We start from the raw sequence: 26,674 nt of genomic DNA, 5'->3' as shown, positions 1-26,674 counted from the left end.
AGTATTTGTTCAATTGGTCTGCCATTTTCTTGTTCCCCATTATGAATTCACCTGATTCTGAATGCAAGGGACCTATATTAGACTTCACTAATCTTTTTCTCTTCACATATCTATAGAAGCTTTTGCAATCAGTTTTTATGTTCCCAGTAAGCTTCCTCGCATACTTTATTTTCCCCCTCCTAATTAAACTCTTTGTCCACCTCTGCTGAATTCTAAATTTCTCCCAGTCCTCAGGTTTGCTGCTTTTTCTGGCCAATTTATTTGCCTCTTCCTTGGATTTAACACTATCCCTAATTTCCCTTGTTAGCCATGGTTGAGCCACCTTTCCTGTTTTATTTTCACGCCAGACAGGGATGTACAATAGTTGTAATTCATCCATGTGATCTTTAAATGTCTGCCATTGCCTATCCACCGTCAACCCTTTAAGGATCATTCGCCAGTATATCCTAGCCAAATCATGTCTCATACCATCGAAGTTTCCTTTCTTTAATTTCAGGACCCTAGTCTCTAAATTAACTGTGTCACTCTCCATCTTAATGAAGAATTCTCCCATATTATGGTCACTCTTCCCCAGGGGCCACGCATGACCAGATTGCTAATTAATCCTCTCTTGTTACACAAGACCCAGTCTCGGATGGCCTGCTCTCTAGTTGGTTCCTCGACATATTGATCTAGAAAACCATCCCTTATACACTCCAGGAAACCTTCCTGCACAGTATTGCTACCAGTTTGGTTAGCCCAATCAATATGTACGTTAAAGTCACCCATGATAGCTGCGGTACCCTTATTGCACGTGTCCCTAATTTCCTGTTTGATGTCATCCCCAACCTCCCTACTGCTGTTTGGTGGTCTGTACACAACTCCCACTAACGTTTTCTGCCCTTTGGTGTTTCGCATCTCTGCCCATATAGATTCCAGATCATCCAAGCTAATGTCCTTCCTTACTATTGCGTTAACCTCCTCTTTAACCATTAACGCTACCCCACCTCCTTTTCCGTCCTGTCTATCTTTCCTGAATATTGAATACCCCTGGATGTTGAGTTCCCAGCCTTGGTTACCCTGGAACCATGTCTCCGTAATCCTAATTACATCATATCCGTTAACAGCTATCTGCGCAGGTAATTCGTCCACCTTATTACGAATGCTCCTCGCAGTGCGACTCATAAGAACATAAGAACATAAGAATTAGGAACGGGAGTAGGCCATCTAGCCCCTCGAGCCTGCTCTGCCATTCAACAAGATCATGGCTGATCTGGCCATGGACTCAGCTCCACTTACCTGCCCGCTCCCCATAACCCATAACCCTGAATTCCCTTATTCCCTTATTGGTTAAAAATCTATCTATCTATCTTTCTATCTGTGATTTGAATACATTCAATGCCTCAACTGCTTCATTGGGCAGAGAATTCCACAGATTCACAACTCTCTGGAAATTCCTTCTCAACTCATTTTTAAATTGGCTCCCCCGTATTTTGAGGCTGTGCCCCCTAGTTCTAGTCTCCCCGACCAGTGGAAACAACCACTCTGCCTCTAGCTTGTTTTCATTATTTTAAATGTTTCTATAAGATCACCCCTCATCCTTCTGAACTCCAACGAGTAAAGACCCAGTCTACTCAATCTATCATCATAAGGTAACGCCCTCATCTCCGGAATCAGCCTAGTGAATCGTCTCTGTATCCCCTCCAAGGCTAGTATATCCTTCCTTAAATAAGGTGACCAAAACTGCACGCAGTACTCCAGGTGCGGCCTCACCAATACCCTGTACAGTTGCAGCAGGACCTCCCTGCTTTTGTACTCCATCCCTCTCGCAATGAAGGCCAACATTCCATTCGCCATCCTGATTACCTGCTGCACCTGCAAACTAACTTTTTGGGATTCATGCACAAGGACCCCCAGGTCCCTCTGCACCGCAGCATGTTGTAATTTCTCCCCATTCAAATAATATTCCCTTTGACTGTTTTTTTTTTCAAGGTGGATGACCTCACATTTTCCGACATTGTATTCCATCTGCCAAACCTTAGCCCATTTGCTTAACCTATCTAAATCTCTTTGCAACCTCTTTGTGTCCTCTACACAACCCGCTTTCCCACTAATTTTTGTGTCATCTGTAAATTTTGTCACACTACACCCTGTCCCCTCTTCCACGTCATCTATGTATATTGTAAACAGTTGTGGTCCCAGCACCGATCCCTGTGGCACACCACTAACCACTGATTTCCAACCCGAAAAGGAGCCATTTATCCCGACTCTCTGCTTTCTGTTAGCCAGCCAATTCTCTATCCATGCTAATACATTTCCTCTGACTCCGCGTACCTTTATCTTCTGCAGTCACCTTTTGTGTGGCACCTTATCGAATACCTTTTGGAAATCTAAATACACCACATCCATCGGTACATCTCTATCCACTATGCTCGTTATATCCTCAAATAATTCCAGTAAATTAGTTAAACATGATTTCCCCTTCATGAATCCATGTTGCGTCTGCTTGATTGACTATTCCTATCTAGATGTCCCGCTATTTCTTCCTTAATGATAGTTTCAAGCATTTTCCCCACTACAGATGTTAAACTAACCGGCCTATAGTTACCTGCCTTTTGTCTGCCCCCTTTTTTAAACAGAGGCGTTACATTAGCTGCTTTCCAATCCGCTGGTACCTCCCCAGAGTCCAGAACATTTTGGTAGATTATAACGAATGCATCTGCTATAACTGCCACCATCTCTTTTAATACCCTGGGATGCATTTCATCAGGGCCAAGGGACTTGTCTACCTTGAGTCCTATTAGCCTGTCCAGCACTACCCCCCTAGTGATAGTGATCGTCTCAAGATCCTCCCTTCCCACATTCCCGTGACCAGCAATTTTTGGCATGGTTTTTGTGTCTTCCACTGTGAAGACCGAAGCAAAATAATTGTTTAAGGTCTCCAGCATTTCCACATTTCCCATTATTAAATCCCCCTTCTCATCTTCTAAGGGACAACATTTACTTTAGCCACTCTCTTCCGTTTTATATATCGGTAAAAGCTTTTACTATCTGTTTTTATGTTTTGCGCTAGTTTACTTTCGTAATCTATCTTTCCTTTTTTTATTGCTTTCTAAGTCATTCTTTGCTGTCGTTTAAAATTTTCCCAATCTTCTAGTTTCCCACTAACCTTGGCCACCTTATACGCATTGGTTTTTAATTTGATACTCTCCTTTATTTCCTTGGTTATCCATGGCTGCTTATCCATGGATGTTGGCCTGGTCGAGGACACTAAAGTTGTTGCGTCTGTCCTCCCAGGGGAATTAGGATATTTAGGATCTTTACTGCTATACTGTGTTATTATAGAACTCCAATCCTTCTGTCAGGTTTCTTTGCTGTTAATTTTGTATGTAAATAAACTGTAGTAATATTTCAGATTCCTTTCACAATGTCTAATTTGCCTTGTATACACAATTTAATACTGCACTTGTATAAAAGGTGTAACTTCCTCCCCTTTGTATTGCAGCCCATATCAGATAAAGGTCACCATTCTTTAGCCCTTTTAATTGCTTTTTCTATTTGTACATCAGCTTTTAATCATTTGGACTCCCTCTCTTTGCTCCTCTACAGTTCCTGGGCTGGATTTTCGGTTTTGCCATTTTCGGGGCGAAAATGGAGATGGGGCGGGAAAGTTACCGCCCGGGGAACGTCTGTGCTCTGGGGAGAAATTTTTGCCATTTGGGCCCTGCACAGCGCGAAGGAAGGCATTATACAACTTTTGCGGCACAAAAATGGGAAACTCGCCAACCGGTTCCAAGAACGCTCCGAGAGAGGCCTTTTGGGGGGCGAGGGGGGGGGAACAAACCAAAAAAAAAATCACAAAAACATTCCAAAGACATTGTCCACACCACCGCAACACAAATTGCTACAAAAAACCCACTCGAACTTTCCAATTCTGCACTTTATCTACCTCACCGCTGCCGGCATGGCTGTTTCACCTTTCGGTCATCGCGGCGACATGCTTCAGGGCGTACGGGTTGGGTGCTAGTCAAAACTTGTGCCAGTGTCGCACTGAGAGGTGTTGCACACCCGGCGCATCTCTTCCTGGCGGTGCTGCTAAGCGCAGCCGCAAAACCCGACACGAGGATCCCGACCGGACGCAGAAGACCTTATCGCCCCATTTCTCACCGCTCCGGAGTGCAAAAGACCCAAAAATCCAGCCCCAGTCTCTCACCATTTAGAAAATACTAAAATTTATCTTTCTTGTTCCAAAGTGGAAGACTTCACACTTGCCCACCCTAATTCCATTTGCCATTGCTTTGCCAACTCACTTAACCTGTCGCTTTGCAAATTCTTGCTCCCATGTGCACTATTCACTGTCCCTCCTAACTTTGCATCATATGAAAATTGGATATGAGTCATCAAAGTCATTAATAAATATGGTGAAAAGTTGAGGCCCAGTGCAGATCCTTGGAGAACATCACTTGTCTGATTCTGCCAATCAAAGTACCTAATATTTATTCCAACTGTCTGTCTCCAACCTCCCAACCAATTTCCAAACCAATTCAAAAGGCTACCTTAAATTTTGTGCACACACATTGTTGCTAATAATCTCTTGTGTGGAACCTTATCAAATGACTTCTGGAAATCCACACAGATAATATCCAAAGACACACTCTCTTATCTATCTTATTCGTGACCTCCAGAAAATATTCACCTAGATTAGTCAGACATGACTTACCCGCACCATGTTGGCTCCCTCTGATCAACTCAATTTGTTCACATGGTCAGTCAGTGCTCAGCATTCACTCAGAAATGGAATCAGAAATATTACTACAGGTATTACACGCTAAATGAGCAGCCAAGACATTTTACAGAAGGATCGGAGTTCTACAATAATATATTATTACACTCTCAGCTAATGACTGAGATTGACAGTGTGAACTGTCAATTGAACATAAGAACATAACATAAGAACATAAGAATTAGAAGCAGGAGTCGGCAATTCGGCCCATCGAGCCGGCTCCATCATTCAATGAGATAATGGCTGATCTTCTACCTCAACTCCACTTTCCTGCACTTTCCCCATAATCTCTTGATTTCCTTAATATCCAAAAATCTATCGATCTCTGTCTTGAATATCCTCAAAGACTGAGTGTCCACAGCCCTCTGGGGTAGAGAATTCCAAAGATTCACCACCCTCTGAGTGAAGAAGTTTCTCCTCATCTCAGTCCTAATTGGCCAACCCCTTATTCTGAGACTGTGATCCCTGGTTCTCGACTCCTCAGCGAGAGGAAATATCCTCCCTGCATCTACCCTATCAAGCCCTGTAAGAATTTTGTATGAGATCACCTCTCATTCCTCTAAGGTCTAGAGAATATAGGCCTAGTCTACTCAATCTCTCCTCATAGGACAATCCCCCATTTCAGGAATCAGTCTGGTGAACCTTTGTTGCACTCCTACATGGCAAGTATATCCTTCCTGAGGTAATGAGACCAAAACTGTACACAATACTCCAGGTGCGTTCTTACCAGGGCGCTATATAATTGCAGATAAACATCTCATTGAATTGCAGTAAGAAGTCAATGCTATGTTAAAAGTACTCTATTCAAATGTTAAATTTAGCTGGAGAATGAGGGAATTATAATACAAATAAGTGTTATAAATGTGTAATAGCAAAGATTTCACTGGTTTGTTCGAAAGTGTGACACTTATCCTTGTGGACTATCTAAGAGAATCCTGCCAGTGACAACCCTATAATAAGAAAGGTATGTTGCATTATCTGAAAAAGCAGATAAGAAAGACATTAAAGGGACACAATTAACTGTTGTGCAGGAGGGCTAAATGGGTCTAATATTTATGGTATCACACTAAGAATCATAGAACACCAGACTAATATCTGACACTGGCAATAAAATAACTTTAATCTCGTGTTGAACAATTGAGTTCTACATCTGTAGAGATTTATAGTAGCCAGGAAATAAACATGATTGCAGAGAGCCTGTCCTCAACAACTGAGGTGGGATTATGTTGATCTATGAAGATACGTTACATTCCTTGGCAACAATGTATACAGATGAATAGAGTCAGATCCACTTATCTGGAAATTGGATATGCCCCAATCTAATCTATACAGAATCCGGATATCAGCAAACCTTTACTAGGTTCTAGTTTTCCCCAAATCAAATATGGTCATTCGCAGTATAAAAACAGAAAATGTTGGAAATCTCAGCAGGTCAAGCAGCATCTGTAGAGAGGAAGCAGAGTTAACGTTTCGGGTCGATGACCCTTCGTCAGACCTGACCCAAAACGTTAACTCTGCTTCCTCTCCACAGATGCTGCTTGACCTGTTGAGATTTCCAACATTTTCTGTTTTTATTCCAGATTCCAGCATCCGCAGTAGTTTTCTTTTGTATTTGTGGTGATTAGCAGATTCTTTTGACTCAATTCAATCTATTGTGTAGAGCGGGAGTCCATAATCTATGTACAAACGAGTGAGAGAGTTCATATTAAATTAGTTAGTGGTCCTATGCAATGTGACTTGTATTCACATTGTGGAAATAAGTGCAAGTTCTACTCGCTAACATAGGTAATACTCATTCGTGAGCACAAGGGACACAAAACACATCATTGACAATTTTAGACATAATTTTTCAGATAATATTGGGAAAAATAATTTTACAGCTGAAGCAGCTTTACACAAGTGATCTAATGTACAACTGTACAATATACATACAACAGTGTGTTTTACCAATATGGTAAGTTAAATGTTATTGCTGACTGGCTTAAAATAAGTATTTTTCATGTTAATATTGTGCTCTCAGTTTACAATAAACTAGAAATAATTGTTAATAATTCATTTTACAGCTCCTCTGATGGCTTAATGGGTAAATGCATCAACAGTATTGCAATTAATGAGCCTTACAGGCCGCGAAGGTTTCACATTTTGATCAACAGTCTGTGCTGAGTCAGCAAATCTCAGGCCCTGCGTCGGGCCTCTGAGCCAGGGAGGGTAAAATCAGCCCGGGCTGCTTTTCCTGGTGGCTATCCTGTGAGCCTTGTTGGAAAAGTTAGCTTCAGGCCTAGCTGTAATACACTGTCCAAATAGCCTGCCGACACTCACTATCTAAGGGCACACACGAAGAATGGTCAGTTACAAGGGCACCAGCATCCAGAGAACCGTATCCTTGGGCAAGCCAGCATCTTTAGGACAGGAGACGAAAGGAGAGGGGAAAGGGACAGAAATGAACAAAATAGCAGGAAAAGAAAGCAAAAAAACATGTTCCATTTGAGACAAGTAAAATAATTTGGAGTAACAATCAATGCAGTGCTCAGGTTTATTGCTTGAAGACAAAAATAGGTCAGAAACTCTTTGCACTTTGCAAGAGAATGGAATCATTGCCTGTTAAACATGCATTACATTTCTTACAACATTTTTTATTTAGTTAAATTGGAAGTACTGTACCTCAGGGTGGAGCGAAATTCAGCCATAATGACCTGCAAACAATTGAAAAATTAGGCAATAAAGTTATCATTTAAAACAAAATTTAAACTTAATCTATTATATTAATCATTGCTTACTTATAAATAGATACAACATAGTATACTTTCAGGACAAAATAAATTGCACTGCTATAGCAAAGTGTACTGTGGCATGGCACCAGCTCATAGCCTTTAAGATTGTTAAGGGTTCCAATGACAGGCTGAATGAACACCAGAGATACACTAAGTAAAATATGTCATCTATGAGACATTAAGATTGACCAGAGCAGAATCTATCTGTTATCTACAATGTATTGGAGTAAATTATCTTCTGTAATACAAAATAAAACACAGACATCTTTAAAATACTATTTTCTAAACATCTCCAAGACCTCATGCTCACATGAATTGGTTTTAAAATGGATATAAAATAGTTTTCAGTTTCTAAAAATAAAATTAGTTAAATCAAAGAGATTTTATTTTTTCCCTTCTGAGTCCGACTGTGAAGTAATCATTGGCTGAATCAGGTATCTCACTTTCATATTCCATCTACTATGTTGTCCCTATGATTAGTGGATTATGTCTAACTTATGAAAATAAATGAAAAAAACCCTTCCTCTCTAAACCATTGTGATAAAATATCATGGGCTAGATTTTACACTTTTGTGCATATCGGCCAAAAATGTGCATTATTTCCGGCGTTGGCAGTAAAAATGGGGTTTCAGATTGCCGGCTTCTCACCCATTCTCAAAGCACCTAGTCTCCATTTTTTAAATTGGACATTACCATGAGCAATATGAAATGGGCAATAGTGTTAAATCTCGCTGACCTTCTGCCGTAAAGTGTCGCCGTCCTTAGCAATGGAATGGATAGAGAACTGGTTGTCAGACAGGAAGCAGAGCGTCGGGATAAACGGGACCTTTTCAGAATGGCAGGCAGTGACTAGTGGGGTGCCACGGGGTTCAGTGCTGGGACCCCAGCTATTTACAATATACATCAATGATTTAGATGAAGGAATTGAGTGTAATATCTCCAAGTTTGCAGATGACACTAAGCTGGGTGGCGGAGTGAGCTGTGGGGAGGATGCCAAGAGGCTGCAGAGTGACTTGGACAGGTTAGGTGAGTGGGCAAATGCATGGTAGATGCAGTATAATATGGATAAATGTGAGCTCATCCATTTTGGTGGAAAAACAGGGAGGCAGAATATTATCTGAATGGCGACAGATTAGGAAAAGGGGAGGTGCAACGAGACCTGGGTGTCATGGTCCATCAGTCATTGAAAGGTGGCATACAAGTACAGCAGCCGGTGAAGAAGGCAAATGGCATGTTGGCCTTCATATCTAGGGGATTTGAGTATAGGAGCAGGGGGGGGTCTTAGTGCAGTTGTACAGGGCCTTGGTGAGGCCTCACCTGGGATATTGTGTTCAGTTTGGTCTCCTAATCTGAGGAAGGACATGCTTGCTAGTGAGGGAGTGCAGCGAAGGTTCATGAGGCTGATTCCCGGGATGGTAGGACTAACATATGAGGAGAGACTGGATTGACTGAGCCTGTATTCACTGGAGTTTAGAAGAATGAGAGGGGATCTCATCGAAACATATAAAATTCTGACGGGGTTGGACAGGTTAGAGGCAGGAAGAATGTTCCCGATACTGAGGAAGTCCAGAACCAGGGGTCACAGTCTAAGGAGAAAGGGGAAAGCCATTTAGGACCGAGATGAGGAGAAACTTCTTCACTCAGAGAGTTGTTAACCTGTGGAATTCTCTACTGCAGAAAGTTGTTGATGCCAGTTCGTTAGATATATTCAAGAGGGAGTTAGATATGGCCCTTACGGCTAAAGGGATCAAGGGGTATGGAGAGAAAACAGGAAAGGGGTACTGAGGTGAATGATCAGCCATGATCTTATTGAATGGTGGTGCAGGCTCGAAGGGCCGAATGGCCTACTCATGCAATTATTTTCTATGTTTCTATAGCAACGCTCGATTCCCGCAATTCAGGAGGTCGAGGGTCATGCGCAGAAGAGGAGACAGAGAGAGAGGGAGCTGAGAGGGACTGAAGGCGTGTGTGGCTGTGGTGTTTGCTTGTTTGGCTGTTGTGGGAGGCACGAGGGAGATTCACCAGCAGCAAAAAGCCTACTATCACCAAGAACATAGTTGGCACCGAGTTTCTGTCCAACAAATAATATATAACATGGAAGAGATGGTGGGGGCCCTGGAGCTGTTAGCCAGGAACACTGGTGGCAGAGGGCTCCCAGTGGTCCAGGAGCATGGCACTGCACCCCAACGTGCTGCACCCCCATTGCCAACCACACATGAGAGCCAGGAGCAACATCTTGCTTCTGGCTCGGAGCACGTTCCCACCTCAGGACCATCCTCTCCCGTATCCGTCCAAGCAGCGGTTCGGCTGTCATCCCCCCAATGAAGCATCGCCTGAGGAGCTCCTTCGCCAGGTGACTTGGCGTCAGGAGGGGAAGGAGAAGGGGTAGAGGTGGGGAGGAGAAGCGGGGGGGAAGGGTTGGTTTTTACAGAAATACTGATGATTTCAGACAACGGTTCGGTTTAAACCTTGTTGCGCATTGGCTCAGATAGCTGCACCGTTACACGCTGGTGATTCCTTAACATCAAAGGGTATAATTACAATTAACTTCAATCAACTTAAACTTTAATTGTCACCAAGGTGATGCCCACCATTGATGTATGACCTGCACACCCAGCAGTGTGTCAGCCTGATAAATAACACCAACGTTCTTTCAGGCAAAGCGCTCATTGATGAGCTCCTGACATAAGGCTCTTGCAGTTATCATGCCACCACGGGCTCTTTCATGCAGACTACAGGGAGCGGGGGCATGACTTCAGCATCAGCCTGATAGTGTCGGCCGATGTCAGCGTCCGCCTCCTCGTCCTCCTCTTCTTGCCTGTCTCTGGTGAGGTGGACTGTTATACTCATCAGGCAATTCTTGTCCCCTCCTGATAGCCAAGTTGTGCAGTATGGAGCACACCACCACGAATTGAGCTACCTGCTCAGGGTGATATTGGAGCTCGCCTCCTGAGTGGTCCAGGCATCTAAAGCACTGCTTAAGCACTCCAATGGTTTTCTCCATGATATTGCGAGTGGCTCTGTGGCTCTCATTGTATCGCCTCTTGGCTTCGGTGTAGGTGTCCCACAGGGGGGGGTCATCAGCCAGGTGGCGAGGCCATATCATTTGTCACCAAGCATCGAGCATTGACCTTGTGGCTGATTGTTGAACAAGTCAGATACAGTGCTCTCACGCAGAATGTGAGCATCATGGATGCTGCCTGGAAATTTAACATTCACTGCCAGTATTATTTGCTGGTGGTCGACAACGAGTTGGACATTCAGGGAGTGGAATCCCTTGCAGTTCCTGAAAATCTCTGCATCCTGAAAAGGTGCCTGCATCGCGATGTGCTTACAGTCTATTGCTCCCTGCACCTTGGAGAAGTTTGCAATTCTGAAGAATCTTAGAGTCCTCTCAATCTGTGCCTCCCTGGTCATAGGGAAGCTGATAAAGTCCCTCCTGCGTGTGTACAGGGCTTCAGTGACCTGTCTAATGCAGCAATGTGTGGCATGCTGAGACAGACCGCAAATGTCGTCAGCTGAAGCCTGAAAAGAACCCGACGCATAGAACGACAGTACCACGGTGACTTTGACCTCGACGGACAGTGCAGTCCTGATGGTGCTGTCCGGCTAAAGATCTCTCCTTATGAGCTGGCATACCTCAGAACCTCTTTGTGGAAGCACAGTCTCTGAAGGCAAGGGGTGTCGGGCAAGTCGAGGTAAGACTGCTTCTCCCTGTACTTGTAACATCTGGTCCTCCTCATCAGTCTGGCATGTCTTACATTGGGCACATAATGCTGTGGAGCGTACCTTCGGCCATCTCAAGGCTGCAATTTGTAATTGGGCATCAAGAGAGGGTAAGAAAGGACAGGCCCCATTGCAATAGCTCTCTGTTCTCCACCAATTGGTCCCAAACAATGAATGTCCCAACGAAGACATCTATTAAATTCCAATCGGTCACAGTATGGTGCAGATGTTCACATCAACTCCAATGACCTCCAGAGTACATCGAACTCCCCCGAGGTTGAAGCACAGCAGCCTTTTAAAGAATGTGACATGTGATGTAGAACATGGCGTCCATAATGCTGTGATTAGTTCCGGTTAGTTCCACCTTTTCTGTGTGTTTTTTTGGGCGAGTGATATTGTGGGCGATATGTGTACGAGGTGGTGAAAGTGACACTGGGCGATCTGATGGCCACTAGTTTTGGCAACTATGATCTTTACAACAAAAAAAAGTGGGCGGGTGGTATTATTGAATCTTGGCGTTAATTCCGTGCGGAAAGTAACGCTGGGTGATATTATGGGCGTTGATTTCACCCATTCTAATGATTCCGCCCAAAAATAGTGGGCGGCCGGTATTATTTTTTACTGGCGTTACGCACATGGGGAAAGCAACGCTCCGCGATAAGTTTCCAAAAAATGCTCGTCAGTTTCCATTTTGTGGCTAAATAAGCGATATATGGGCGTTATATGTCATTTCAGCGGTAAAATGGACGTTAAGTGGGCGTTAAGCAAGCAAAAAATGAGGAAACTCTCGCCCCATAAACCTTATGATTTTGCAACTAATTACTTCTTCCATAAAGAACAACTTGTGCCAGAAGTTAAAGAAAAGCATATGCCCACTCCCGAGGTTCGGAGAGTTACAGTACTGACTTTTCCACCCACGTCACTGCTGTATGGCACAGTTCAAGGTCTATGAGATCGAGAAAACAGAGCAAGAAAGGAAGCTGACAAAATGCAGAAATGTTCAGGACACAATGCTCAAATGTCCCACAGACACAAATGAGGTGTAATGGCCAATATCATGTCATGACTTTTTCATCAAAACTTATGCATTATATTGCAGTGCAAAACTCTGAAAACGTTTAAAAGGGAAAAGTTTCAAAACAGAAAGCTTGTTGCTTGAGGTGGAAATGTATACTGAGGTGTGGAAAAGTGATTGCAGTGTTTACTGAAACCATATGGTAGATGTAACCATCTAGCCATAAAGCACTGCATGCATTGTATAAAATAATTGAACTTATTTCAAGTTGAGCTTTTTCATTCATGAGATGCCACATTAGAATCTATGGATTTAAATAGAAGTTTGATCGTCATTTATTAGAAGAGGCACAATTCCGTTTCTCGGTCTATGCGACGTGTATTCAAAGATCACATTTTCCTAACGTTTCTCATGACATGTTTCTGCACAGACATGAAGTGCAAGGCATTTCAGTTACATTTAATAGAAGATGACAATAATGGTATTCCAGAATAAGTTGAGAGTGATCGCAGTTACATGCATGCCTAAAATACACATTGAAACAGTATTTAAACTTATAAAAAGAAAGCTACATTTATACTTTAAAAGCAACAGGGGCAATGCCATCAAGAGATTTGAGCTCTGTCGATTCAAAATAGGCACGAAGTAAGACCAAAGAAAAAAGTGTCCATTGCCCAAAAGCTGTTCAGAGTATAAGAGCAGGGAATGCTCCAGCGTAATGTATTTGCTTCATGGTTCTTTGTTTAAGCATTCATAGCAACACATTGCTATTAAGAACTAGTTGGTTTATTAACAAAGATTTAACAATCACACTCCACGTTACCAGTTCATCCACTAGGCTCACAAATGCATCCTCATCGTGGATGACCTCGACCCAACTGACTGGTATTTTGTTGAGTCTTGTGAACATCACGTGACTGCTAAGCCACTCACAATGCAATAGCTCTACACTATTTTGGTGAGAACGTAAAATCAAGTGCTCCCATTTGTCAAGTGCTTATAACTCACAAATTACCAATTTAACTTGAATGAAACTTAAATCAAATTAAAATTTGATTGCCATGGGTGAGGTGCCCACCTCTGTAACAGCACGACAACTATTTCTGTTTGCAACAGCACTGCAACTCTTTTGGGAGGAAAAAGTAAACATTAAATCGTGCCCCCCGATCTGGGGGACACACCAAACATTTTTCAAGGCCCTTTTTTTGTGTTTTTTTGGGGGCACTAAAATCATATTTTTTTTCCCAAGTGCCCCCTATAAAAGGGGAGGGGGACACTAAAAACCCGGCAATTAAAACAAATTAAACCTTAAAACATATAAAGTCAAATTAAAATTTGGTTGCCGGGTGTGATGATGCACTCCAGTCCCTCCGGCGCCCACCTCTCGCGGAAGGCCGCGAGCGTACCGGTGGACACCGCGTGCTCCATCTCTAAGGACAACAACAGCACTACAACTCTATTTGAGGAGACAAATAAACATTAGGTCAAGTGACCCCCAATCTGGGGGACATTCCAAACATTTCGCAAGGCCTTTTTGGTTTTTTTGTTGTTTTTTTATATATTCTTTTAGATTTTTTTTTGTGGTTTTTTTTGGGCTCTAAAACCATAATTTACAAGTGCCCCCTATAAAAGGGGAGGGGGACACTAAAAACCCGGCAATTATTACAAATTAAAACTTAAAACATATAAAGTCAAATTAAAATTTGGTTGCCGAGGGTGACAATGCACTCCAGTCCCTCTGGCACCCACCTCTCGCGGAAGGCCGCGAGCGTACCGGTGGACACCGCGTGCTCCATCTCTAAGGACAACAACAGCACTACAACTCTTTTAGGGGTGACAAAATAAACATTAAATCAAGTGCTCCCCGATCTGGGGGACACTCCAGACACTTATACCTGCCCTCTTTTTTTTTGTTGTTGTTTTTTTTTGTGTGTTTTTTTTCCTTTTGTGATTTTTTTGGGGGGCATTAAAATCATATAATTTACAAGTGCCCCCTATAAAAGGGGAGGGGGGCACTAAAACCGGCAATTAAAACAAATTAAACTGTAAAATAAATAAAATCAAATTAAAATTTGGTTGCCGAGGGTAATAATGCACTCCAGTCCCTCCGGTGCCCACCTCTCGCGGAAGGCGGCGAGCGTACCGGTGGACACCGCGTGCTCCATCTCTAAGGACAACAACAGCACTACAAACCTGTGAGCATACTGACAGGTGCATACATTACACTCCAGAAAAATTAAGGATAAAGCTAGAACTAGTCATAGACATCAGACGTGCTGAAATTCTGAATGTTATCAGTAGATAGATTAAAAGAAACTAGTGTTCTTATTGGACAATTGAGTAGGCAACTGAGATATGTTGAAACCTAAAGCTCTTCCCTCCCCCATCTCCCCCCTCCCAAAAATAAAACCTTGCCCTGTTCTCCCCTCCTTTCCTGAAGACATTGACTGATGCTGGGTTCCAGTTCCACTAATCAGTAGCCCTTCGGTGGCCATTCTTCATGTGTGAGCCCAGATGATAATTGCAAGCAGATTAACATCTGTAGTGGGGAAAATGCTTGAAACTATCATTAAGGAAGAAATAGCGGGACATCGAGATAGGAATAGTGCAATCAAGCAGACGCAGCATGGTTTCATGAAGGGGAAATCATGTTTAACTAATTTACTGGAATTCTTTGAGGATATAACGAGCATGGTGGATAGAGGTGTACCGATGGATGTGGTGTATTTAGATTTCCAAAAGGCATTCGATAAGGTGCCACACAAAAGGTTACTAGAGAAGATAGAGGTACGCGGAGTCAGAGGAAATGTATTAGCATGGATAGAGAATTGGCTGGCGAACAGAAAGCAGAGAGTCGGGATAAATGGGTCCTTTTCCGGTTGGAAATCGGTGGTTGGTGGTGTGCCACAGGGATCGGTGCTGGGACCACAACTGTTTACAATATACATAGATGACCTGGAAGAGGGGACAGAGTGTAGTGTAACAAAATTTGCAGATGACACAAAGATTAGTGGGAAAGCGGATTGTGTAGAGGACACAGAGAGGCTGCAAAGAGATTTGGATAGGTTAAGCGAATGGGCTAAGGTTTGGCAGATGGAATACAATGTCGGAAAGTGTGAGGTCATCCACCTTGGGGAAAAAAAACAGTAAAAGGGAATATTATTTGAATGGGGAGAAATTACAACATGCTGCGGTGCAGAGGGACCTGGGGGATCCTTGTGCATGAATCCCAAAAAGTTAGTTTGCAGGTGCAGCAGGTAATCAGGAAGGCGAATGGAATGTTGGCCTTCATTGCGAGAGGGATGGAGTACAAAAGCAGGGAGGTCCTGCTGCAACTGTATAGGGTATTGGTGAGGCCGCACCTGGAGTACTGCGTGCAGTTTTGGTCACCTTACTTAAGGAAGGATATACTGGCTTCGGAGGGGGTACAGAGACGATTCACTAGGCTGATTCCGGAGATGAGGGGGTTACCTTATGAGTAGACTGGGTCTTTACTCGGAGTTCAGAAGGATGAGGGGTGATCTTATAGAAACATTTAAAATAATGAAAGAGATAGACAAGATAGAGGCAGAGAGGTTGTTTCCACTGGTAGGGGAGACTAGAACTAGGGGGCACAGCCTCAAAATACGGGGGAGCCAATTTAAAACCGAGTTGAGAAGGAATTTCTTCTGCCAGAGGGTTGTGAATCTGTGGAATTCTCTGCCCAAGGAAGCAGTTGAGGCTAGCTCATTGAATGTATTCAAGTCACAGATAGATAGATTTTTAACCAATAAGGGAATTAAGGTTTACGGGGAGCGGGCGGGTAAGTGGAGTTGAGTCCACGGCCAGATCAGCCATGATCTTGTTGAATGGCGGAGCAGGCTCGAGGGGCTAGATGGCCTACTCCTGTTCTTAATTCTTATGTTCTTATTATTCATAATGTACAAGACATCACAACCCAGTTGTCATCTGATGCCCGTTCAAGTGCATTTGCCAGGAGAAATCACTGAATAGCAATCAGGAATTACATAAAAATAACAATGCAGAGACAGGCCAAGTCCAAGTTCGTCCAAGTCAGTCCATGTTGGTGTTTATCCTCTATGAGTAGTCACTCGAATTCCATGTGCCCGTCCTGTTGCTATATACTTTTATTTCCATTTCCTTCAAGAACCTATCTAACCTAGTCTTTAATGTTGACATGGTCTATGTTTCAATCAGCAATTCCAGTCATGCATTCCACAGCCTCACAAGCCTCTGTGCAAGAAAGCTTTCTCCTGTTTGTTGTCTGAAATTTCTGACATTCAATATTGTATCAATGGCTCGTCATTCTCGACCCTTCAATCACTGGAAACAGTCCATGTCTATATAACTGGTTCTGTCCCCACATCATTTTAAAGTCTTTCATCAAATCACCCTGGTAATCTTGTCTGTTCTAACAATAAGAGCCATCGTTTTTCAAGCTTTTCTTCACATTTATACTTCCCCATACGAGATAGAATCCTCGTGAATCTATGATTAACCCTCTCTATTGCTTCAATATCCTTCCTACAGTGTGGAGTTCAAATCTGCACATAGTACTCCAACTGTGGTGTTACTAAGGTTTTGTATAGATTCCTCATTGCATCTTAATTCTTATATTCCATATTTTTTGCCATAAACCCAGTATTCCACGGACATTTTTATGGTCTTGTCAACTTGAGGTTTTGCTTTAAATGTCTTGTAAACCTGAGCCCCCAAATCCGTCTTATTCTTCCACATCACCCAGCCTTCCCTCAGTCAAAGTAAAATGACTTTTTTTTAAAAAACAGCTGACATTTACCAACATTGAATTCCACGTGCCACTTTTTTTGCCCATTCCCCCATCTTATCAATATCCCTTGCAGCTTCCTTTGGTTCTCATAATTATTTACTATGCCTCCTATTTTCATATCATCTGAAAATTTGGACACCACACCCTCTAATCCAGTGTCTAAATCACTGATGTACACAGAAAACAGAAGCAATCCCAGGGCAGGACCCTATGGGACACCACTACCCATTTCCATCCACTCTGAGAAATAGTCCTTAACTCATATTCTCTGTTTCTTCCTTTCTAACAAGCTTTTAATCCAATTTACTTCCTGCCATGTATCCTACATGGTTACTGCTTGTACTATTACAAGGTGTGCCACCAGAGGGCACCGCAGTGGGAGACTTGTAGGTTACCTGTACAGGTGTGCCTGGCCTAGTACAAAAGGCAGACCACCAGGTGTGATCCTCACTCTGGAGTTATCAATAAAGGACTAAGGTCACTACAGTTCAAGTACAACACATTGCGTCGTGGAGTCATTATCAAAGCATCTAAAGATATAACGCTACCTTTCCCCAATTCTATACTCCAGAACATTCTTCGATAGTCTCCTGTCTGATACCTTATCAAAGTAAGTCCATGTGTACCACATCCACTGTGTTTCCTCCAACCATCACATCTGTCACCTCCTCACAGGATTCTATGAGGTTTGACAAGCATAATCTTCCTTTCTGAAATACCTTCTAGTTGATGCTAATTATTTTTTTCTTCATCTAGATTTAATAATGTATAAGGGCTGGATTTTCGGCTTTGCTCATTTCGGTGGAGCAGTGAAGTTTGCACCCGGGAACAGTTTGCGCCTCAGTCAGCAAAATTGGGCAGCTGGGCCCTGAGTGTGGGGCGGAGCACTTAGCAAGGCGTTACACACCTCTCTTAGGGCACTAGGCCGGCTGAGCATGCGAAAATCCCAAGCTAAACAGCCGGCCTGGGTGCACTGTAAAAGAGGCATGGGGAGAAAAAAAACTTGAAAAGAAAACACCAAAAACATTCCCAATACATAGTCCACGTCTCCACAGCATAAATTGCAAAAAAAAACAATGAGCTAGAATTTCCATTGCGATCACTCCCGCCCGACTCTTAGCTGTATTCCGGCAGTTGCGACTTTTGAACCTCCGGAATACCGCAGTAGCGCGGTCCCGTGATTTTTGATGGTCGATTCTCGGCGGTGGCGGTGTGCAGTGGTAGCGGGCCAGAGCGGTTGGTGGCGAAGTGCCTGAAAGTTGCCGATCTGCTTGCCTTGCTAAAGGCAAGCAGCCCCCAAGAAACGCATGTACGAGCATTGTTCCACGATTTCAGGGTCAAAGGTGACCCTGTGCATGTGCAGAGAACAGTAAGAGAGTGTTGGTGATTTGGAGAGTGTTGAGGTGGAGATCGATTTGAAAGAGAAAGAGAGAGAAGACTTATTTACATCTATTTGTAAAACAATTTGGAACATTATTTTCATTAATAATTGATAATAACATAATAAAGTACAACATAAAAAATAATAATAAAAAATCAGAAATAATTATTTAAATATAAATATCAGTATAAATAAGATGCAAAAACAAGCTATGGAAATGGAGAGGGAGGTCAGTAGGCGGAGGAGGACCGTTCGTTTCTGCAAAGAAGCCCAGGAATCATTGGTGCACGAAGTGGAGGCCCGCTGGGAGCAATTAACACGGGATGGGTGAGGAAAACCTGCACCAAATGTGTATCAGCGGTTATGGCGAGAGATCGCTGATGCAGTGTCGTTCATCGCGCCCATGATGCGGGGCCCGAACCAGTGCCGCAAACAGTGGAATGACATCGTTGGGTTGGTGAGAGTAAGTAATAACTTTCATCATGCATTGACTAATATACTGTCGCCCTGACGGGAGCGTATGATTGCACCGCCACGTGTGTTGGTGCCGAACTGATTATTGCGGAGGGTAAGTCCCTGGGCTGTATTGCGGTCATGTAATTCAATGTTATGGCAATATAATGTAGAATGTAATGTAATGCTGTGAACACGAAATGTTGTTAGTTCCGACATGAATTTTTGGCTGATCACACTCTGCCACTAGTCAGTATGTAACAAGCCCAACATGAGAGGGGGCGGTCTTGGATTTAGTTTTGGGGAATGAAGCTAGGCAGGTTGAAGGGGTATTAGTGGGAGAGCACTTGGGTGCCAGTGGCCATAATTCAGTCAGATTCAAGTTGGTTATGGATAAGGACAAGAATTGGCCTGGAATAAAAATTCCGAATTGGGGAAAAGCTAATTTTGCTAAGTTAAGGGGTGATTTTGCCATAGTGGACTGGAAAAGCTACTTGTGGGTAAATCAGTGTCGGAACAGTGGGAGGCATTCAAGGAGGAGATCCGGAAGGCTCAGGCCAAACATGTGCCCTTAAAGAAAAAGGCTGGGAAAAATAATTCTAGAGCCCCCTGGATGTCTAGGGACTTACAGGGGAGGATTTTTAAAAAAAAGGGGCGCTAATGTCATATACCAACGGCTAAATACTATAGAATCTTTAGAGGAATATAGACAGTTAAGAGGCAAAATTTAAAAGGATATTAGGAATGCTAAGAGCGAACACGAGAAATTCTTGGCCAGTAAAATTAAGGAAAACCCTAAGATGTTCTATAAATATATTAAGAGTAAGAGGGTAACTAAAGAAAGGATAGGGCCTATTAGAGACATTGGGCCCAAGTTTGCTCCCCCCCCTCCACTTAGAACAGGTGCGCCGACTTTGTAGAAGAAAAACCGCGCCTAAAACTTACCGAGGAATTCTCCCCGCTCCTCAGAACATCTTCGGCCTCGGCGTAGCACACCACATCCAGTGTGGGGGGGGGGGGGGTGGAGCCAGGACCCGGCGCTGAAAACAGTGCCGGGACCTCTGCACATGCGCGCTAGAGTGTGCGCGCATGTGCAGTAGTTCCTGGCAGCTCTCTGCGACGTTCTGCAGGCTGTGTGGGAGGGGCCCAAAGCATGCTGCCCTAGCCCTGGCCGAATGGGCTCCCTCATCGGCAGCCCGCTGCGTTCCATAAGATAGGACTTCTATTTTTTATTTGTTATGTATTGATTGGTTGCTTATTACTTTGGTCTTAGTGCTTTAGGTGCAGGGTTCCTTCAATTTTTTATTTGTTAATTAATTGCTTATTACTTTTTGTGCTTTGTTTAGTGCTTTGTAAGTCTTGGTGCTTTAGGTGCAGGGTTCCTTCAATATTTTATTTGTTAATTAATTGCTTATTATTTTTTGTGCTTTGTTTAGTGTTTTGTAAGTCTTGGGGCTAGGTGTAGGTCCTCTCAGCTTCCTTGTATTTTTTTATTTGTTTTTAATGCTTAATTTTGTGCTTTGTTTAGTGGTTGGTGCTTTAAATGTATTTATGCTTCTTTAATGTTGTTGTGAAGGTGTTTAGTGCTTTTCAAGGTCCTCTCACTTCCCCCCACCGCCCCCCCGCCCCCCGCTATCTCTGGCTACCTGCCCTGATTTCTTAGCTCACCGCAAGGTTTTTCTGTGCAGATACAAGTGGACTAAGTTAGTTTGGAGTAACTTTTAGCTGTCTAAATTTGTTTAATGGCCAAAACAGGTGTAAGTGGCTGGTAACGCCCCCTTTTGAAAAAAAACCTAAACTAAAAAAAAACTTAACTAACTCACTTACACTAGAGCAATTAAATGGGCAGAATTGCGATTTTTAAGATACCCCAAAAAAATAGGAGCAACGCTGGACAAACTTGGGCCCCATGAGGGTAATCTTTGTGTGGAGGCGGAAGATGTTGGTATGGTTCTTAACGAATACTTTGCATCTTTTTTCACAAAGGAAAGGGGCAATGCAGATACTGCTATCGAGGAGGAGTGTGAAATTCTGGATGAAATAGACATAGTGAGAGAGGAGGTATTAAGGGGTTTAGCAGCTTTGAAAGCAGATAAGTCCCCAGGCCCAGATGAAATGCATCCCAGGCTGTTGAGCGAAGTACAAGAGGAAATAGCAGAGGCCTTGACCATCATTTTCCAGTCCTCTTTGGATCTGGGCATAATGCCAGAGAATTAAGGGAGAAAGGGATAGGCTGAGTAATTACAGGCCTGTCAGCCCTAACCTCAGTGGTGGGGAAATTATTGGAATAAATCCTGAAAGACAGAATAAATCTGCATTTGGATAGGCAAGGATTAATTAGGGACAGTCAGCACGGATTTGTTCAGGGAAGATCGTGTTTGACTAACCTGATGGAATCTTTTGAGGAAGTAACCAAGAGGGCTGATGAAGTTAGTGCGTACGATGTAGTATATATCGACTTTAGCAAGGCTTTTGAGAAGGTCCCACATGGTAAACTGGTCATGAAGGTTAAAGCCCATGGGATACAGGGCAAAGTGGCAAGTTGGATCCAAAATTGGCTTGGAGGTAGGAAGCAAAGGGTAATGATTGATGGATCTTTTTGTGACTGGAAAGATATTTGCAGTGGGGTTCCGCAGGGCTCAGTACTGGGTCCCTTGCATTTTGTGGTATATATCAACGATTTAGATTTGAATATAGAGAGTATGATTGAGAATTTGCAGACAACACTAAAATTGGCTGTGTAGTTGATAACGAAGAGGAAAGTCATAGGCTGCAGGAGGATATCAATCTATTGGTCAGGTGGGCAGATCAGTGGCAAATGGAATTTAATTCAGAGAAGTGTGAAGTGATGCACTTTGGGAGGGCTAATAAGGAAAGGGTATGCAAATTAGGTGGTAGGCTACTTAATAGTGTAGATGCAAAATGCTGCAGTACAGCGGGACCTGGGGGTACTTTTGCACAAAAGGATAGTATGAAGGTACAGCAAGTGATCAGGAAGGCCAATGGAATCTTGGTCTTTATTGCAAAGAGGATGGAGTACAAAAGCAGGGAAGTCTTGTTACAGCTGTACAGGGTATTGGTGAGGCAACACCTGAAATACTGCGTGCAGTTTTGGTTTCCATATTTACGAAAGGATATACTTGCTTTGGAGACAGTTCAGAGAAGGTTCACTAGGTTGATACCGAGGATGAGTGGGTTGACTTATGAAGAAAGGTCGAGTAGGTTGGGCCTCTACTCATTGGAATTCAAAAGAATGAGAGGTGATCTTATCGAAACTTATAAGATTATGAGGGGGCTTGACAAGGTGGATGGAGAGAGGATGTTTCCACTGATGGGGGAGACTAGAACTAGAGGGCATGATCTTAGAATAAGGGGCCGCCCATTTAGAACTAAGATGAGGAGAAATTTCTTCTCTCCGAGGGTTGTAAATCTGTGGAATTCGCTGCCTCAGAGAGCTGTGAAAGCTGGGACATTGAATAAATTTAAGACAGAAATATACAGTTTCTTAAATGATAAGGGGATAAGGGGTTATGGGGAGTGGGCAGGGAAGTGGAGCTGAGTCCATGATCAGATCAGCCATGATCTTATTGAATGGCGGAGCAGGTTCGAGGGGCCTTATGGCCTACTCCTGCTCCTATTTCTTATGTTCTTATGTTCTTATGAACAAAGGGACCTTGGAGTACTTGTCCATAAATCCCTGAAAGTAGCAGGCCAGGTGGATAAGGTGGTGAAGAAGGCATACGGAATACTTGCTTTTATTGGCCGACGCATAGAATATAAGAGCAGAGAGGTTATGCTTAAATTGTATAATACTTTGATTCAGCCACAGCTGGAGTACTGCGTGCAGTTCTGGTCACTGTAATATAGGAAGGACGTGATTGCACTAGAGAGGGTGCAAAGAAGATTTACTAGGATGCTGCCTGGAATGGAGAATCTTAGTTATGAGAACAGATTGGACAGGCTGGGTTTGTTCTCATTGGAACAGAGGAGGTTGAGAGGAGACCTCATTGAGGTGTCAAAAATATTGAGAGGCCTGGACATAGTGGATAGTAAGGGCCTATTTCCATTGGTGGAGGGGTCTATAGTGAGGGGCATAGTTTTACGGTGGTTGCTGGAAGGTTTAGAGGTGATTTGAGGGCGGGGGCTTCTTTACGCAGAGTGTTGTGGAGATCTGGAACTCATTGCCTGGAAGAGTGGTGCATGCAGAAACCCTCACCACTTTGAAGAGATGGTTGGATGGGCACTTGAATTTCAGTGACCTGCAGGGTTACGGACCTAGAGCTGGTAATTGGGATTAGACTGTATGACCTTTTGATGGACGGCGCAGATATAATGGTAAGTACTGCAGGGAATAGAATACGGCCAGCGTGATCTCCTGGACTAGTTTCGAACGCCTGGATGGGTCGGAGAGGAATTTTCCCAGATTTTTTCTCGCTAAAGTGGCCTGGGTTCTTATCTGGTTTTTGCCTCTCCCAGGATATCACATGGCTCCGGTTGGGGTGGAGTGTAGAATGTTTCAGTATAAGGGGTGTCACAGTTGGGTGAGGTAGGCTGGTTGGGCTGGGTGCTCTTTGCTTTTCCGTCATTGTTTATAGGTTTATATGTAACCTTTAGGGCTGCTGACCAAGGCTCTTTGTCGGCCGGCGTGGACACGATGGGCCGAAATGGCCTTCTTCTGTGCTGTAAATTTCTATGTTTCTATGTCTCTATACTGTTTGGGATTCATGTTTCATTATGTCATGTAGCTTCTGTCTACTTTGCTTATGATAGATTCATTTAATGATTCTCGGTAATATATGTTTGTTCGCGACATAAAGCTGTGCAAAATGAATTGCTCTCATGTTACCTCGAACCCATCCCCTCCCCTCCCCTCCCCTGTCGCCAAACATCAATGTTATGTTTTTACAGTTGCACAGGTGGAGCCGCCTGCCCCTCCCTGAGAGGAGTCATTGGAGGTGTTGTGTATGGAGAAAGAGTCAGACTGAACACTGATCAATGTAAAGTGTGACCTTAGTCTTTTATTGCAGCTCTCCAGAGTGCCTCTCCAACCTGTGAAGCCTCCTTAAATACCTGTTCTCCCAAGGGATTATGGGGTCCCTTGGGAATGCAGGGGATGAGCCCTCTGGTGGCTGTACAAGTCAACATATATAACAACACTCCCCCCCGCAAAGTCAATCGTGTAACTATTTACAATTTGAGTCGATCTGGGACCCTTCTTGCCCTGGTTGATTGTCTCGGTGTGAAAGCTGGTGTTGTTGAATCATTTGTTGGGCCCTCGCTGGGCTGCTGTGCAGATGGCCTTGCTGGAATGCCTGGTGTGTTGGGCCCTGCAGGGCTGCTGTGGATGATGGGTTCTGCTTCTTGGACAACCGTGGTGCCGGTTGCCACTATGTTGGGGGATCAAAAAAGGTAGGGTCCAAGGTGGGTTGCTCAGGATAGTCCGTGAATCTGAGTTTGATTTGGTCCAAGTGTTTCTGATGAATGAGTCCATTTGAAAGTTTGACCCGAAACAACCTGCTCCTCTCTTTGGCCATGACAGTGCTGGGAAACCACTTGGGACCTTGTCCATAATTTAATACAAATACAGGATAATTGATTTCAATCTCGCATGACACATTTGCGCTATCATGGTATGCACTTTGTTGAAGCCGCCTGCTCTCTACCTGTTCATGTAGATCAGGGTGAACTAACGAGAGCCTTGTCTTAAGTACTCTTTTCATGAGCAGTTCAGCAGGTGGGATCCCAGTGAGTGAGTGGGGTCTCGTGCAGTAGCTAAGCAGGACTCGGGATAGGTGAGTCTGCAGTGAGCCTTCAGTTACCCTCTTCAAGCCTTGCTTGATGGTTTGCACTGCTCTCTCTGCCTGACAATTGGACGCTGGTTTAAACGGGGCAGATGTGACATGTTTAATCCCGTTATGGGTCATGAATTCTTTGAACTCAGCACTGGTAAAACATGGCCCATTGTTGCTCACCAGGACATCGGATAAGCTGTGTGGCAAATATGGCCCACAGGCTTTCAGTGGTAGCAGCGGACGTGCTAGCCGACATTATCTCACATTCAATCCACTTGGAGAACGCATCTACAACCACAAAGAACATTTTACCCAAGAACAAGCCTGCATAGTAGACGTGTACCCTAGACCACGGTTTGGAGAACCAAGACCATAAATTTTAGCGGCGCCTCCCTGGGTACATTGCTTAACTGCGAGCATGTATTACATCTATGAACACAGGACTCTAATTCCGCATCGATACTGGACCACCACATGTGGGATCTGGCTATCGCTTTCATCATTACGATGTCTGGGTGGGTATTGTGGAGGTCATTGATGAAGGTGTCTCTGCCCTTCTTGGGGACCACTACTCGATTGCCCCACAGAAGGCAGTCTACCTGCATAGACATTTCATCTTTGCACCACTGGAACAGCTTTATCTCTTCCTGCATTTCCACTGGGACACTGGACCAGCTCCCGTGAAGCACACAACTTTTGGGGTCCTGGCTTGTCCAGGTTTTGATCTGCCGAGCAGTGACGGGTGATTGCTCACTCTCAAATGCTTCCATAACCATGGCTAGATCTGCGGGCTGCGCCATTTCCACCCCCGTGGTGGGCAATGGCAGCCTACCGAGAGCATTGGCGCACTTTTCTGTGCCTGGCCTGTGGCGAATGGCGTAGTTGTATGTGGACAACGTGAGCGCCCATCCCTGAATGCGGGCCAATGCGTTGGTATTTATCGCTTTACTCTCGGAAAACAGGGATACAAGTGGCTTATGGTCAGTTTCCAATTTGAATTTTAGCCCAAACAGGTATTGATGCATTTTCTTCACCCCATAAACAAACGCTAACGCTTCTTTTTCAATCATGCTGTCGGCTCTCTCAGCCTTAGACAGACTCCTGGATGCATAAGCAACCGGTTGCAGTTTCCCGAAATCATTATCTTGTTGCAATACACACCCGATGCCATATGACGACGCATCACATGCTAGTACCAAACGTTTACATGGATCATACAACACAAGCAATTTGTTTGAGCACAACAATTTTCTCACTTTTACAAAGGCATTTTCTTGGCTTTTGCCCCAAACCCATTCACCGCATTTTTGTAGTAAGACATGCAGTGGTTCTAACAGTGTGCTGAGACCTGGTAAGAAGTTACCAAAGTAGTTCAAGAGTCCCAGAAACGACCGCAGCTCCATCACGTTCTGTGGCCTCGGTGCGTTCTCGATTGCCTCCGTCTTCGCGTTGGTGGGCCTGATGCTGTCCGCCGCAATCCTACTTCCCAGGAACTCCACTTCAGGCGCCAGGAAAACGCACTTCGAGCATTTTAACCTGAGCCCCACGTGGTTGAGTCGACTAAGAACCTCCTCCAGGTTCTGCAGGTGCTGAACTGTGTTCTGACCTGTGACCGAGATGTCATCTTGGAAGACCATGGTGTGCAGGACCGACTTCAGTAAACTTGCCATGTTTCTCTGGAATACTGCCGCCACTGATTGGATTCCAAACGGACATCTGTTATAAACAAAAAGGCCCTTGTGCGTGTTGATGCAGGTGAGAGCCTTCGATGATTCCTCCAGTTTCTGCATCATGTAGGCTGAAGTCAGATCCAATTTCGTCTTCCCTCCTGCCAGCGTTGCAAAGAGGTCATCGGTCTTTGGTAGTGGGTATTAGTCCTGCAGGGAGAAACGATTGAAAGTTACTTTGTAATCGCCACAGATTCTGATGGTGCCATCTCCCTTGAGGACTGGGACAATAGGACTGACTCACTTGCTGAACTCGAT

At 44.0% G+C, this 26,674-nt stretch overlaps 1 protein-coding gene across 9 annotated transcripts in view; it reads right to left on the bottom strand.

Moving 5' to 3' along the window:
• Window positions 1-26,674, bottom strand: part of LOC139270224 (receptor-type tyrosine-protein phosphatase delta-like) — a 2,930,110-nt gene that overhangs the window by 753,924 nt on the left and 2,149,512 nt on the right. For all 9 annotated transcript variants that reach the window (XM_070888421.1, XM_070888423.1, XM_070888432.1 and 6 more), the window contains one exon: window positions 7,424-7,455. The gene's annotated coding sequence lies outside the window, so the exon portion shown is untranslated. The remainder of the gene's footprint in view (window positions 1-7,423; window positions 7,456-26,674) is intronic.

The sequence above is a fragment of the Pristiophorus japonicus genome, chromosome 1 (assembly GCF_044704955.1).
Source record: "Pristiophorus japonicus isolate sPriJap1 chromosome 1, sPriJap1.hap1, whole genome shotgun sequence".
Lineage (NCBI taxonomy): Eukaryota > Metazoa > Chordata > Chondrichthyes > Pristiophoridae > Pristiophorus > Pristiophorus japonicus.
This window is presented reverse-complemented; position numbering and strand designations above follow the sequence as displayed.